Genomic DNA, 14458 nt, shown 5'->3' with positions numbered 1-14458 from the left:
TGCCTGCTGTTTATGTGGTAGTACTGAGGTGTTTTGCAGCATTCAAATTGAAAACCAATTCATACACTTTTTTACTCTGTAACTGGCAGGGCATGGAGCAGATAAATTGACATGCACTACATAGATTTATGACTGGGTGTTTCCTATCATAAGTACTTAATATGTGTTCTCAACATGGATATCAAGATTCACCTCAGCAGTTGATTATGATTTGAGACCCAGTTATAATCCTCTGTAATCAAAACATATTAACTGCAAGTGTCTGTTTTCTTCCAGTTTTCTATATTACAGAAAAAAAGTGGGAAGGAAGCAGAGGGAAACTGCATTACACAATATTTATAAATACTGCTCACTCATATGGTTAATACTTTGCCATATTCTCTCTGGAAATCAAAATGTACATTTTCATAATGTTAACCCTTCACCCAGGTCTGGATTAACAAGGTGGCTGATGGAGCTGCAGCTCCAGACCTTCATGTCTAAAACAGGCCCTAACTTAACCTTAAATCCTGAGCTACTGTTATGCCAGATGAATAGGCCCTTTATAACTTTCAGCCTGGGCACAGAAGAACCATAATCTAGCACTGCCTTCACTATATGCTACAGTATTCATACTGTCTTCGATAATATCTTTTTATAACTAACAAATGCAAGTTCTTGCAAAAACTATTGGCATAATGCACTCCAGTCACATCAATCACAATTCTCATGAAAATATTCTAGTTTGATACCAAATTTAGATTTACATTTGCATAACTAAGCAATATTCCTAATGCCTTTCAATTGTATCTCACCTATACAGTATATAACCTATTGCTTAAATGGCAAAAAAGCCAAAATGTTGCTTCTCACATCAGAAAACTGAGTAAACTGCTCTGTTATTTCAACTTTTATCTTCATGCACTTATTCTTAACTAGTCCACACAGTCAGATGGAGCTATCAGGTGTATCCACTCATCTTGTTCCAGAGACTGCATATCTAAACAGACTTCTGTTATCACTCACATCAGATTTCTCTTCCTATCCATCCCTTGTTTCTCCAGTAACATCAGTAAATCAAAATCTAACAATATCTTTCTTTTTGTTCCACCAGTAGCTGGGCTGATCTCTTATCCAAATGAAGTAAATAAATAAATCCATAAAGAAACTGTTTTTTGTAGGTCAGAGCCCTAGCTAGACTATCCGACACCTTGTATAGTTCCCTAGACTTAAATCCATCTCAAACCAAACTTGAAGACCAAAAAAAAAAGAAAACAAAAAGATTTTCTGTTAACCGTAACAAGCTGGTTAGCAGTTTTCTAGTACTGTAACAAGCACCTGGCTACCGTTAGTTGCACAATGATCTTCTAACTGCAGATGTAAATGTAGGATATCCAATACCCCTGTGGCTGCTTAAATAAATGCTATTACACTCATGCTGCGTTGGCAACTACCAATCATGCCCTCTAATCCCCTCATAGCTTCTGATAGTGCAGCCACCCTCTTTACCCCACCCTAGTTACAGATTTAGCCCAGGATGTTGAAAGTCAATACCTCACCATTCTGAGCACCTGCAAAGTAGCAGGGAATAGTTAGTTAGTTGGTAAGTAAGTTAGTTAGTTAGTTAGTTAGTTAGTTAGTTAGTTAGTTAGTTATTGGCATTTGCTTACAGGGAGAGCCTGAATGGGCAGTGTTACTCATTTTCAGCAGAGGCCCAGAAAAGAAAGCTCTAGTGAAGGTAATATGAAGACAGTCACAGAAGTAAGTAATATGCAAGATGAATAAATGCAATCAATTTTTTGCTATAGGACATTAAAGTCAATGATGTACTGGCAAAGACATACAAACAGAATAACACAGCTGGTATAGGAAAAAAATAAAGAAACTTATTTACCAGTAAAGATATTACGACATTAAAGTAGCAAGGCAAATAAATATTGGGTATACTGAATAAGATGGCTGAAACTATAGGAAAGAAGGGGAAAGGAAAATATAGATGAATTAGGCTTGGAGAAGATACGATATTATGGTATATAGACAAGAAATCATAAGCTGTAACAGAAACAAATTATAGAAAGTAATTATAGAAAGTAATAAGGAAATAATAGATTAAATTAAATAAACTATGGAGTGGCTGGTATGAATGGAGACTATTAATGTATGTATATTATTAGCAGATGATTCTTCGGTAGAAATAAGTAATATAAAATGGGGTAAATATTTGCAATATGTACAAAAAGGAGTACAAGAAAGTGTCTTCAGCATATAAAGTTGAGGGCTTAAAGTTTTTTGTTTATGGGTTTCACTGCTGAAGCTGGAAGAGAGTATAGAATTTCTTTAGCCAGGTGTATACAGAAACAAAGCAGGATTCAGCTAGAAATACATGTGGACCTCAGGGGCAGTGGGACTGAGTTCCAGAATCTGTGTATGCAGCTAGAGTGCAGGGCATTTCCTGCAAATCTCTCAGGTTTGTAGGTGGAGAAAAGTTTTTTTGTCAAGTGGCCATGGTGGTGCAGTGGTTAGCATTGCCGCCTCACAGCAAGAGGTTCTCTGGTTCGATCCTCGGCTGAGGTGCCTTCTGTGTGGAGTCTGCATGTCCTCCGAGTGCTCCGGTTTCCTCCCAAAGACATGCTGCAGGTGGATTGGACACTCTAAATTGGCCCTAGGTGTGTGTGTGTGTGTGTGTGTGTGTGCCTCCTGTGGAAGGTTGGGTGCCAGTCTGGCAACTCGACACTGTAAAACTCCACTGCCAATCATGAGTGGACAGGTGATCTGCTGTGGCGACCCGTAACTGGTAAAAGCCGGAAGAAGAGAGTAGTGGTCTGTAGTGATAGTAGTTGGGGGGATGTTGCTTAGTGAAGGAGATTAAGTATATGTGAGATGGTAGGATGATTCAAGCCAATGTAATTGTTTTAGAGCAGAGTGGGTCTAGGTTCTATAGGATTTGTTAGCAAGTTTTGCAATTTTGTTGTAACATTGTTCTAGTTTAGTTCTTAATGTAGCCTGAAGATTAGTGAGGAATGGTGTACTATATAAGAGTGATCATAAGAGATAGGCAAGTAGCTTGGATTATTTTTGTGGTGTTAGTAAAAAAACGTTTTTGCTCATAGGTTCATAGGTGTATACTAGGCTAATGACCACTGGAGCCTTTATAAGCCTAGCCATGTAATCCAAATGTATCCCATGAGTTATTGTACCTTAGAGATTATTTTAAGTGGTGTATGTTAGTTAGGGCATGATTTAATCTCTGTCTCTGTCCATCAGAGACATGGGTGTCAATTTCCAATTTCCCAGCCACTGGTCCAGATAGCACTTGAATAAGATTAGGGAAGGGCATTGCTTCAAATGGATGAGAAGCCTATTCAGAAATATGGGGACTCTCTCAAATACATAGCTGTCCCTCCAACAGATCCTATTTAAGTTGCAAGCAAAGTTTAAATCTTTAGATCTAATAGTTCTGGTGCTGTTAGTTATGCAAATATACAAAAGGTCCATTTGAGTGAGAAAAAAAGGATGCCTTGTATGCCAGGCATAAGTCATCTTTCAGCGGTCTCTGGGAAAAATGAGTATAGTGGTAGAGTTTTGAGGTGATCAATATAGGATTGCATTTATGCCCTGCATTCCTTTTGTTTGGAACCTCTGTGGGCATTCCAACTGTTGCATGTGCCTGGTCAGGTGCATACAGAAGGGGGTGTTATACTCCATGATGGGTGAGATGAAAGCTGAGTACAGTGGCACAATGACTTCCTTGAACCTAGATGCCAGATGAATGACAAAGAATAATTTTCTTGCTACCTTAGACACATGTTGGTCGAAAGCAATGTTACTATCTATATGAGTTTCCAAATCTCTGACTACTATGTCTACTTTTAGGGGGTTTTTATCAGTGAGATAGTTTCCCTGGGTGGCCAGCTTCCTAAAAGGTACTATTATATATTTCTTCTCACTGAGACTTAAGTTGCAGCTTTGGTACCACTCATTTGTCTGTGATGGAAATTCCTGTAAGATGTTAGTATCTTAGGGGGTTTCTATGATTGCCCCAAGCTTGCAATCATCTGCAAACTTGGTAAGCTAGAGACCCTTGACATTGGCCTTAAATTTTGAAAAATAGATACCAAAGAAGATCTGACTCAGCACAGAGCCCTGGGGGACTCACTTTGTGGAGGCGGTCTCTCCAATCCTAACTTCCTTGGCCCTGTCTGTGAGCCAGTTATCTACTCAGTGAGTTATATAAGGGTTTATGCCTAATTATTTGAGTTTGTTTACAATGCCTGAGTGGGGTATTGTATCAAATGCCTTAGCTAGGTCAAGGCGGAGTGTTTACACTATTTTGTTCTCATCCATTGCTTTGGTGACCTATTCAAAGAAGTTCATCAGGTTCAGTAGGCATCTGCCTTTGATGAAGTCCAACCTTGTTGGTTCCAGTGTCTGTAGGTTTTGAATGTCATTGTTAATAATTTCCATATAATTCTTTCCATGGGTTTGCATATCAGACTAGTCAGACAAATGTTTATGTAGTTCCTGCCCTTGTGCAGAGGGATGACCACTGCAGTCTTCCATTCATGTGGCATGAAGCTTATGCAGAGGCTATGTTTGAATAATGACACCAGTGGCCCTGACAGGTCAAATTTCAGGCTATTTAGAAGGTATCCTGGGATATTATTGGGGCCATGGAAGCTGTATTCTTGGCCTTAGAAGATGCATCTATGACCTGCTCCTTACTGATATTTGGAGGGGTTATGTTAGATGGCATTTCCTGGGGTGTTGGGTGTAGGGGATAAGTTGCAGATGAATTTGTCAGCCAGAAAATTTGTTTTATCTCCCACGTCCATAAATGCAGCTCCAACTGCCATCAGTTTGGTGCACTTTTGTGTGCTTCCTTTGGGGTTTCAGACAAAGCTGAAAAAGGTTTTATGGTTGTCCTTGGCCTAGAATGCTCTCCTTGGTTCAAAAATTGCTTTGTTGACTTAATTAAGTAAATTATGCATGAAAGAGATAAATCCTGGAAGCTTTACCAAAAGAATAAACTTCCCAAAACCCTTCTCCAATATATACAGCTTTGTAACTTTGCAAAAAAACCAAATCTTCAAAGACAAAAAATCCTACTAAACTAAGCTCCAGTCCAACCATCCCCAAAACCCTAGGCTTTTTTGGAACTCCATAAAGTCACTCCTCAACCCTGGCTCCAAAAATAACCCCTGTCCAGACCCAAGTAAATCTGACCTCGAATTAGCCTCACTATTCAACTCTTTCTTTATAGAGTTAATATCTGACTTAACGAAAACTTTTCCCAACAACGACCCATCTCTCCTACATTCCACTTCATCTAAGTCCCCAAATAATTTCCCCCCTATGTTTGAGCTTAAACCTGTCTCCACTAACTACTTAAAAAGACTTCTATCCAAATTTATAACCTGCTCCAATGCACCTGACAACATCCCCTCTTCCTTTCTCAAGTTTGCTGCCGATGGTATAGTTCTCCCAATTAGTATCCTAATTAATAGATCCATAAAGGAATCCTATGTCCCTAAACTCTGCATTCTGCCTTTATTCTTTCTCTCCACAAGGCAGGCAAAAACACTAATAGTTCAAACTTCCGCTCTATAGCTCTTCTCTCTCCAATCTCCAAAATCCTAGAAAAATGCATCCACCTCCAATTTATGCCTTTTCTGACTAAAAACCAACTTCTTACCCCTACCCAACATGGCTTCCGTCCAGGACATAGCACCATAATAGCTCTACTCTCATTCTTTGAAACTGTCAATCAAGCCCGAGATTCTGGGAACTTAGTATCCACAGTGCTCCTAGATCTCTCTAAAGCATTGGATACTGTTTCCCATAAGCACCTTCTAAGTCACCTCTCAAACCTAAATCTCTCCCAAAACACTCTTTCCTGGTTCTCAAGCTATCTGTTAGATAGATCTCAGGCTGTGAAATGGAAAAAAGGCACCTCACCTTTTTTACCCACCCCTACCGGAGTACCATAGGGGTCCATCCTCGAACCAATGCTTTTTAATATCTTTATCAATAACTCACTCTGCTATTCCTAATGCCAAAGTCATCCAATATGCAGATGACTCTACACTACTCTGCCTCTAACCTCCCTGAACTTCTATGTAAAACTCAAACTGCCTTCTCAACTACTGAGATCTGGATGCCACAACATCACCTTTCTCTCAATGCTAACAAATCTAAAATACTACTATTCACACCCTTAAAATCTTTCTCTTTTGATAAAAATTCATTCCAAGTTCTTAGCCAAAGCAACTCTCAGATCGAAGTTGTTCCCTTTGCCAAACTACTCGGTGTAACTATAGATGAACACCTCAAGTTTGACATCCACATTCAGCAAAATATAAAGAAAACCCATCAAAAACTAGGTAAGCTATACAGGAACAACCACTTCCTCTCTACTTCTACCAGGCATACTTTGACCACCTCTTGTCTCCTTCCCTCCATTCTGTATGACGCCCTGCTACTAACTAACCTATCCTCTTCCATCACTTCCAAACTTGAAAGCTGTTATAACAAAATTTCTAAATTTGCCATCAAAGCTAAACATTCCACTCATCACTGTGTTACCCTCCAATCCCTCAACTGGTTAGAATTCACAAATTACCTGGACTTCCTCCAGCTCACTACAGCACATATACTAATATTTAATCCAACCAAATGCCCCACTCTAACTAAAATCCTTCCCCCATACACCCCAAATAGAACTCTCAAATCTGAACACCAAAACTTAATTACTGTCCACAAACCTAAATGTCCTGCTGGACAACATCTCCTCCCCTTCTCCTTAGGTAAGAAATGGAACTCTCTCCCTTCCACACTAAGGACAATGTCAAACACAAACAACTTCAAAACTCAGCTTTATACCTACCTCTCCTCCAAATGGAAATGTAACTGCATTCTCTGTACCTAGAACTCTTTAACAAAAGCCCCTGGGAGGGTATCCTCCTGAGTTCCTAAGCACCTTATAGCTGACTTTTTTCAGATACATACATGTCACATGTTTCTTGCATCCATGCCAATCTAGCAGCATGGCTTCATGCATTCAGTTCTCTGAAAGTGTTGGGCATTGCTTACCATCACACAAACACGGTACATGAGGGTGCACACTGCTAGGACACATCTGTCTGCAATGGTCAATAGTATTAATTGAATACATCTAGTCTATGTTTGTGGATGTGTGGGTCCTGTCTGGAACTTGGGTGGTCCATTTTTCCAGTTTGTGCACTGCCATTTTATGTGCAAATGAGATGAGCATAGCCAAAGCCATTTGTGCTAAGTGGCACATCGCATAGACAGTGGCCCCAAAAGAAAAAAAAAACATTTGAAAAATGGAGTAGTTGAAATGAGGAAAATTAATCTATTATATACACAGTAGAAAATGATAGTACACATGATATATGACTACATAGGTCTGAATCAAACAGGATGGGGGACTTATCCATCTTTGCCACACAAACAGCTTTGCAGCAAAGAAAGAAAGTAATTCCTCACACAACCAAGTGCAACTGAGTGTGCACTGATATCAAGGCATAACCCATTGTCTATAAATGTATTATATTTAATATATTGGGATGTAGTGCACTTAGTGATCACACAACCTATTATGATTATTTCTTGAAAATATATAGCTCTGTCTTAGCTTTTTGTGTTTCTTGTTCATTCATCGGTTATCTGACCAGTACTCAGGGACATGCAGTGTGTAATCCAGAATATATCATTTACCTTAAAATGTGTGAGGATATTAACTGGTAACACCATGATATGCAGTTGCCATCAAATGAAGGGCAGGTTGGATGCCACAAACAAGCACAGACTGATGGTTTGTGCGTCAGCAAAGGTGGGTTCCTGCTATGGCACATGCAAGGGTACACTGTTCTTTCAAGGGGGTGGACCCTGGCTGAGCTACTTTTATGGCATATACAATGATATGTTGCTCTTGTTACTCTCCTGGTTTAGCAGCCTGCCCATTTGAGCTTTTGAGGGTTGTGAAGTTGGAAGCTGAAATGTGTCTAATTACTTTCTAACCTTTATCTGTTATGCTTTCCCACTACAAATGTATGGTGCTAAACTGAGGGCATGCAATGATCGTCAGTACTTTGGCGAGGTATTAATGTCTGAATTTTAGAGGCCTGAGGCCTACTACTTGCTAATGGACACATACATATCAAATAACTCCCTGCTGTCACGTGTTACATTAATTTGTGTACAAATCTCCCACCTTTTACTTGCTTACTGTACCAAGTAATGAAATACAAGGAAATACCATAATATTACTATACAATGCAGTAAATGTTCAGAACTTACCTTGTAAATGCAGTAGTTGCCACAGTATTAGTTCAGGGCTGATAATGATGCAAGCAGTACACAGCCAATACATGGGGAGGTAAAGGCTCTTGTTCTGAGCTGAGTCCATCAGGGATCACTGAGCATTGTGTCCCTGTCCATCCTGCAGCACTCTACAATGTCAAAGTCACATATGCTGTAATAAGCTAAATGTGGCCTGAAAACTCTTCTCTGTCTCAGCCTAGGCTTATTGGCAGCAGCAGCAGAATTGCCTGTAGAACATACAAATGGAGTTAAGGAGCAGCAGCTCCTAACATTCTGTCTGTGTAGACTTTCTGTGTCTGTACTCTACTACTTTTGAAATCCATAGGATAAAACAGAATTGAGTATGCATGATTGCTTTATAACTTGTTAAAAAGCTCCACCAGATTGGTTGATTAGCATGCAATTAAGCCGGTTATGCTGTAGTTGCCATCACTGAAACACAGTTTACAACAGATGAAATCCATTAATAATCTACTCCATTATAAAAAGGCCAATGTGTAGTTAGCCAAACTGATGGTGAGGACACTTGCTATATGTTTGCAGTACTTCACAAAAGCAAAATATTTCCAAAGATATCTTTACAGAGGAGTATTGAACTCCAGGAGGTATGCTCCCATTTTGCTAACTATGTGGTGCATCGGTAGCATTGTCGCCTCGCAGCAAGAAGTTCTCCAGTTTGATTCTTAGCTGGGGTGCCTTCTGTGCGGATTCTGCATGTCCTCCCTGCATTCATATGGGTTTCCTCTGGGTGCTCCAGTTTCCTCCAATGCTTCAAAGACATGCATCTGGAGCATTTCTTCCCAGACCTCCGCTGAAAATTGGCTTTGTTCCAAGTTGAACTTTCCCAGTAAACAAATGTTAAATAAAATAAATGTAATGCATATGCTGGAATATATTAATGAATAATATGAAGCAAAGACTTTTACACTGTTATCTGTATGCATTAGTTAGATGTGCACTGATGGCATGACCATGCTTGTTAAGCCATTTCAGAGGTACAAATGATTGACAGTACATGAAAATAGAAAGCTGTGTGATACATATGTACAAATGTTTCACGGAGGGGTCCTTTGAAAATACATTTAGCATTTCAAAGATGTTTTAGTAGCAAAATGGTTCATGTACCTTTCCTTTTGTTGGTGGGAGGAGTGAAGAAAAGTTATTGTTATGTCACAAACTAGAATGGACTGTTCTTTTGGAGGGGAGCACAGTTGCATTACTGCTATGGCACATACAAGGATATGTAGCTGTTGCTTTTCTGTACTATCATTTTGTTGTCTTTTAGGACACAAAATGTCAGTGAGGCAGAGACCCCCTTCAATGAAGAGGCAAATAATATCATTATGGACGTTCTCCATCAACATGGGACATTTCTGCTGGGAAGGGGTCATACCAATATGCAAGAAAAGCTATGAGTATGGCCACAGACTGTTACCAACATCAGTTCTGTGGGATGCCACAGCCGGGCATATGAACAAGTGCACCACAGGGCCAATTACATGATTAACTCTGCATGGAGGTGTGCAGCTGCTGTTGCGCAAGACCAAAGAGTGCTTGCTACAGAACCACCTCTCATTCCCAATGAAGATTTCTTGGTAAATTTCCTCCAACAGGACAACTCACAGCAGAGTGGACCACAGCATGTCACTAATGTGGGTACCACTCCTTCTGAGTCCCAGAAGGAGCTTCCAGGTAGATTTTGTTATATGACCAGTTGAATACTGTCATATAGTAAAACAATTGAAATAAAAGTTACTTCTGTGTCACATCTTTTTTTGGTGGGGGATTGAAGACTGGTACAGTGATAAGCTCAGTTTGGAGTTGTCAGCCATGTTCTTGTTGGACATACAGTTAATGCAGTTATAGAGGAGTACATGTAACACCTCCTGTCTAACTGTTAAATGTAATGAATTTGCCTTATTTCAGGACCGTCAGGAATCCAGTGACATATGCCTCCTGTAGATTGTAAGCCAAAAAATTTTATTTCAGTACTGCAGATCAATTTAAAGAAATATCATTAGCTGTTATTTTAGGCCTGCCGTGTGTATTGCTGTACTGTCTGTAATAGTGGCAGCACTGTTAGTTGTTTAGCATATATTGCTCCATAGTACTACAGGTATTAAGGTATGCCTGTGATGTTTCCTTTTTATCAAAGGTGATCATGACAGTGACAGTGTGGGCCCTGTGCCACCTGATGTCAGTGTTTCATCAGACTCTAATGATGGTGGTGGTGAAACTGAGGCACAGTCAGGGGTGTGCAGAGGTTGAATCTTATACAGAGGTTGACACCCAGCCACCACCTTCATTTTCTGTGGACATAAGTTGCAGGTCTACACCTACCTAGTCCACTGGGCCCACAGATATTGAGCAGAGAAGTGTGCTACTGCCAAACCTCTCAACCACACCAAATACCTCAGTATTTACTGGTTTTGATGGCAAAATATTGAGGTGCCATGAATTCCCGCGTGGCCCCCTTAATTTCAGAATTTCCCATTTTTTTTTTATTATCAGTTATCACCTTAAATTTTTGGCTGATGTCACCATGCATCACCAGCCTATAGGGGCATGCGTGATGACATCAGCTACTGTTGGACTCGGAGGGAATAGGGAATATAACAGTGATGGTGGTCGGCATTATGAGTTCTCCAGGTAAGAAAAGCCCGTATTGCATTCCCAGCCATGATACTGTGTGCAAGTTCGTTGTTGTCGCCTGTGTGTGTGCTGACCAAGAACTGTTGCGTGCATTAACTGCATTTCCATTTGCTTTATAACTTCACCAGCTGGCCACTCTAATTCAACCTGCAAGTTCATTCTTTCAGTTTATCCAGCCGGCTCATTCTTGTGCATTTGAGATACTGTGTGCAGAACTGACTGTGTATTTAGATTTAGGGGGTGTGTATTCTTGTGCATTTTGTAGTTCACTGCATTTAGAGGTGTGTGCGGGTGCTCTAATTCAAGCTCGTTCTTTCAGTTAACTGGCCACTGTAATTCATTCAACCAGCAGGTCTGCAATTTCGTTCTTTCAGTTTATCCAGCTGGCTTGTTCTTATGCATTTGAGATACTGTGTGTAGAACTGAGTGTGTAGAGAGGGTGTGTGTGTGTATTACTGATGCCTGTGTGTGTGTGTGTGTGTGTGTGTGTAAAATGCCCTAGTTAGGGTTACTCAGGCTCAAACCATGTACCTTAGGTACAAGGAGCAAGAGCCTGAGTTCTCTACCCATACCACCAATTCTGACTGAAGGCATTATAGTTCTCAACTATACCATTTTTTACAGAATGTCTGGAATTTTGGCTCATACTTTTTGGTCTGTTCCTTTTAAAATTTGGATGATGCAGTGGTAGTATTGTTGCCTCACTGTAAGAGGTTCTCTGGTTTGATTATCAGCTGAAGTGCCTTCTGTGCAGAGTCTGCATGGGTTTCCTCTGGGTGATCCAGTTTCCTCCCATGATACGAAGACATGCATCTGGAGCATTTCTCCCCAGGCCTCTGTCTGCTGAAAATTGGCTTCGCTCCAAGTCAGACTTTCACAGTAACAAGTGTCAAATAAAATAAAATTTATAGTTTTCTGGCAAATCAGTTAGAACTGAATTCACTAAATAATGATAGCCATTTAAGTTTGTCTTCCTGTCTTTCAGGAAACACATGGTAACACACCATTTTATTCTAGCAATGTTCTAAGATTATACAAGCAATGTTTAAAATGTGTCACCAGTTTTGGGCCTTTGTCCTTCCCAATAATTTTTTTGCTTTTTCCTGATTTCGTGTGCTGCACAATTCTTCAGGGAAAGAGAAGTTTAGTGCTACTTATGCAAAATCAACTTGCTTTGTTAGTAGCACAATGGATAATATACTTGCTTTTGCTGCAAAAGGCTGTGGGTTCTACTCCCGCAGTATGTAGATGGATTGCTGATACTGAACTGTGTTATACTTTTAAAGTGGGTGGATGCTGCAGTCCTGAGAATGTCCTCCTTTGGTGGAGATACCTAGTAGCTATGAACCTGTTATCAGTTTGCCATCCATTTCCTATTGAAATATCACTAGCTTATCATTTTTTAATGTAACATAGGCAATGTATTCTTCAAGGGCAACAGCCATTTTACTTGTAGATGAAGCAATAAAATGTAAAGTTGTTTGCTAGCAGCAACCTCTTCATTAGTTACAGATCTCTTTAATGTGGAATTATTTAGATGACTTTTACTTCTGCAGAAATTGTGCATATTTACTGATACCTGTGGACTATAGAAGTTTGAGTAGACTTTTATGATTGAAATGTTCTGAATTGGGCAGTTTGGTCATTACTGGTTCATGCATTTTGTTTCATTGCTTACTAGAAAAATGTTCAAAACAATAAATTTGAAATGTGCTCTAACAAGCGTGCTGTATTATACAAGGAATATAATTTAATACAGTCAGGAAGGTGTATCAAAGAACACATGTATGTTTTGTGTGCAAGGGGCCTATGATTTGAAAACAGCCCAAAGGTAATCTTTATCTGCCACTGGCCAGGTGCATTTTCTTTGGATGTGGTTTCAATGCTCTTTCAATGAATGTGAGTTTCAAGGGAAGAGAAGTTTTAATGCTAAGTCTAGCCCACAGATGTCTATTAGTCTTTGTGCTATAAAATGTAAAATCAAATCCAAATAATCATTGTAGAAGTAAAGTAGAATGCACATTACAGTGTTTATGGTAAATGGGGTAAAATATCCAAGTTATGGGACATTGGAATGGCTGCAGGGGGGACTCTGGGGACATATTTTGGTTGTCTGTTCTTCAGTTTGTGTTTGAAAGTTGATATCCTACAATTCCATTGGAGTGGGTGGGGTTGCATAATTATGTATGAAATTTGATGTTAATCAGCATACAAATTTGTACCTATTTTTCATAGGCCTTTGTCTCAATTTTTGATGTTTCCAGGTTGAGAGGTATGGCTACTGTGGATTCAGTGCCTGTTGAGTCTGGCTGAAGCCAAAGTGTTGATGAGGTGGCACATTGGAGGATTAATAGGAGTGCTCAGAGGAACCCTGCTGTCCCTCCTCCACCTGGTACAGGTGCATCTTCCCATGTCACTCAGCATATGTTTAGGGGCATCATGGAGTCACAGGCACATTCAGAAAGGAGCACTAGACAAATGCTCATGGTTATGGATGTGGCACAGGCTGACATGCGTGACTTCCTCCACCATGTCGCTGATCCACTAGATTGGATGAATGACACATTGGAACAAGGGCTGTCTGTGATGGACTGAGGAGTGTCTGTCATGGAAAGAGCAGTGTCTGTGATGGAATGTCTGCTGGGAGGGGAAGGGCATCCTTATGGGTGTAGGTCAGCTGCAACATCTGCTGATAGCCAATATGGCCATGCCAGATCATGCTCCCGTAGTGGCAGTACTTCCACTGGTCCATCAGTGAGTGTGCTGTCCACACCCAGACATGGCAGGCCATGGGGTTGTAGTCCTGGGCATTCCCTTGAAGGGAGCACATCCAGCAGACATCAGTCACATTCAGGTAGCAGCAATGCATCTGACCTTGGGCATGGAGGTGCCAGTGCAACTCCTGGCAAAAGTCAGTTCTCATAGTCAGGGTGACAACTATGAACTGCAAACTCTACCATGCATGGCTCACATCTGTCTGTCATAACAAGATGTAGAGCTAGCATTGAGCATGGCTGTGTTCATGCAGACTCTCACACACCACTTTCACATGGAGGACCCCTACAGACACACATACAACAGCTACATGCCCTTTCTTAATCACACACACACACACACACACACACACTCACTGACCTTTTCTTTCAGCCTAGGTCTCCTGCCCCTCCCCCCAACACACGCAACACCCTGTGCAAGTAATAATAACTGTACTGTATCACTGTTTTCTCTCTTTTGGATACAGGGATACAAAAGCTTTGTGTCCGATGCACAAGGTGCATAGCTACATTAGTGCCTAGTATATCAGCTTTTGTGTTGTTGAACTGATAATTGTACCTGTCACATATATATGCCTTGCCAAATTATACAGTGGATAGCATCATCATGTTAGTACTTTCTAATGTATTCTCTTGTAAAGGATGTGAAGCCAGGAACCGTAATCTGTCTCATTACTTTCTAACTTTTCTCTTTAATGTTTTCCAGTACA

The sequence above is a fragment of the Protopterus annectens genome, chromosome 1.part0 (genome assembly GCF_019279795.1).
Source record: "Protopterus annectens isolate FY-2018-M chromosome 1.part0, PAN1.0, whole genome shotgun sequence".
Taxonomy (NCBI): Eukaryota; Metazoa; Chordata; order Ceratodontiformes; family Protopteridae; genus Protopterus; species Protopterus annectens.
This window is presented reverse-complemented; position numbering follows the sequence as displayed.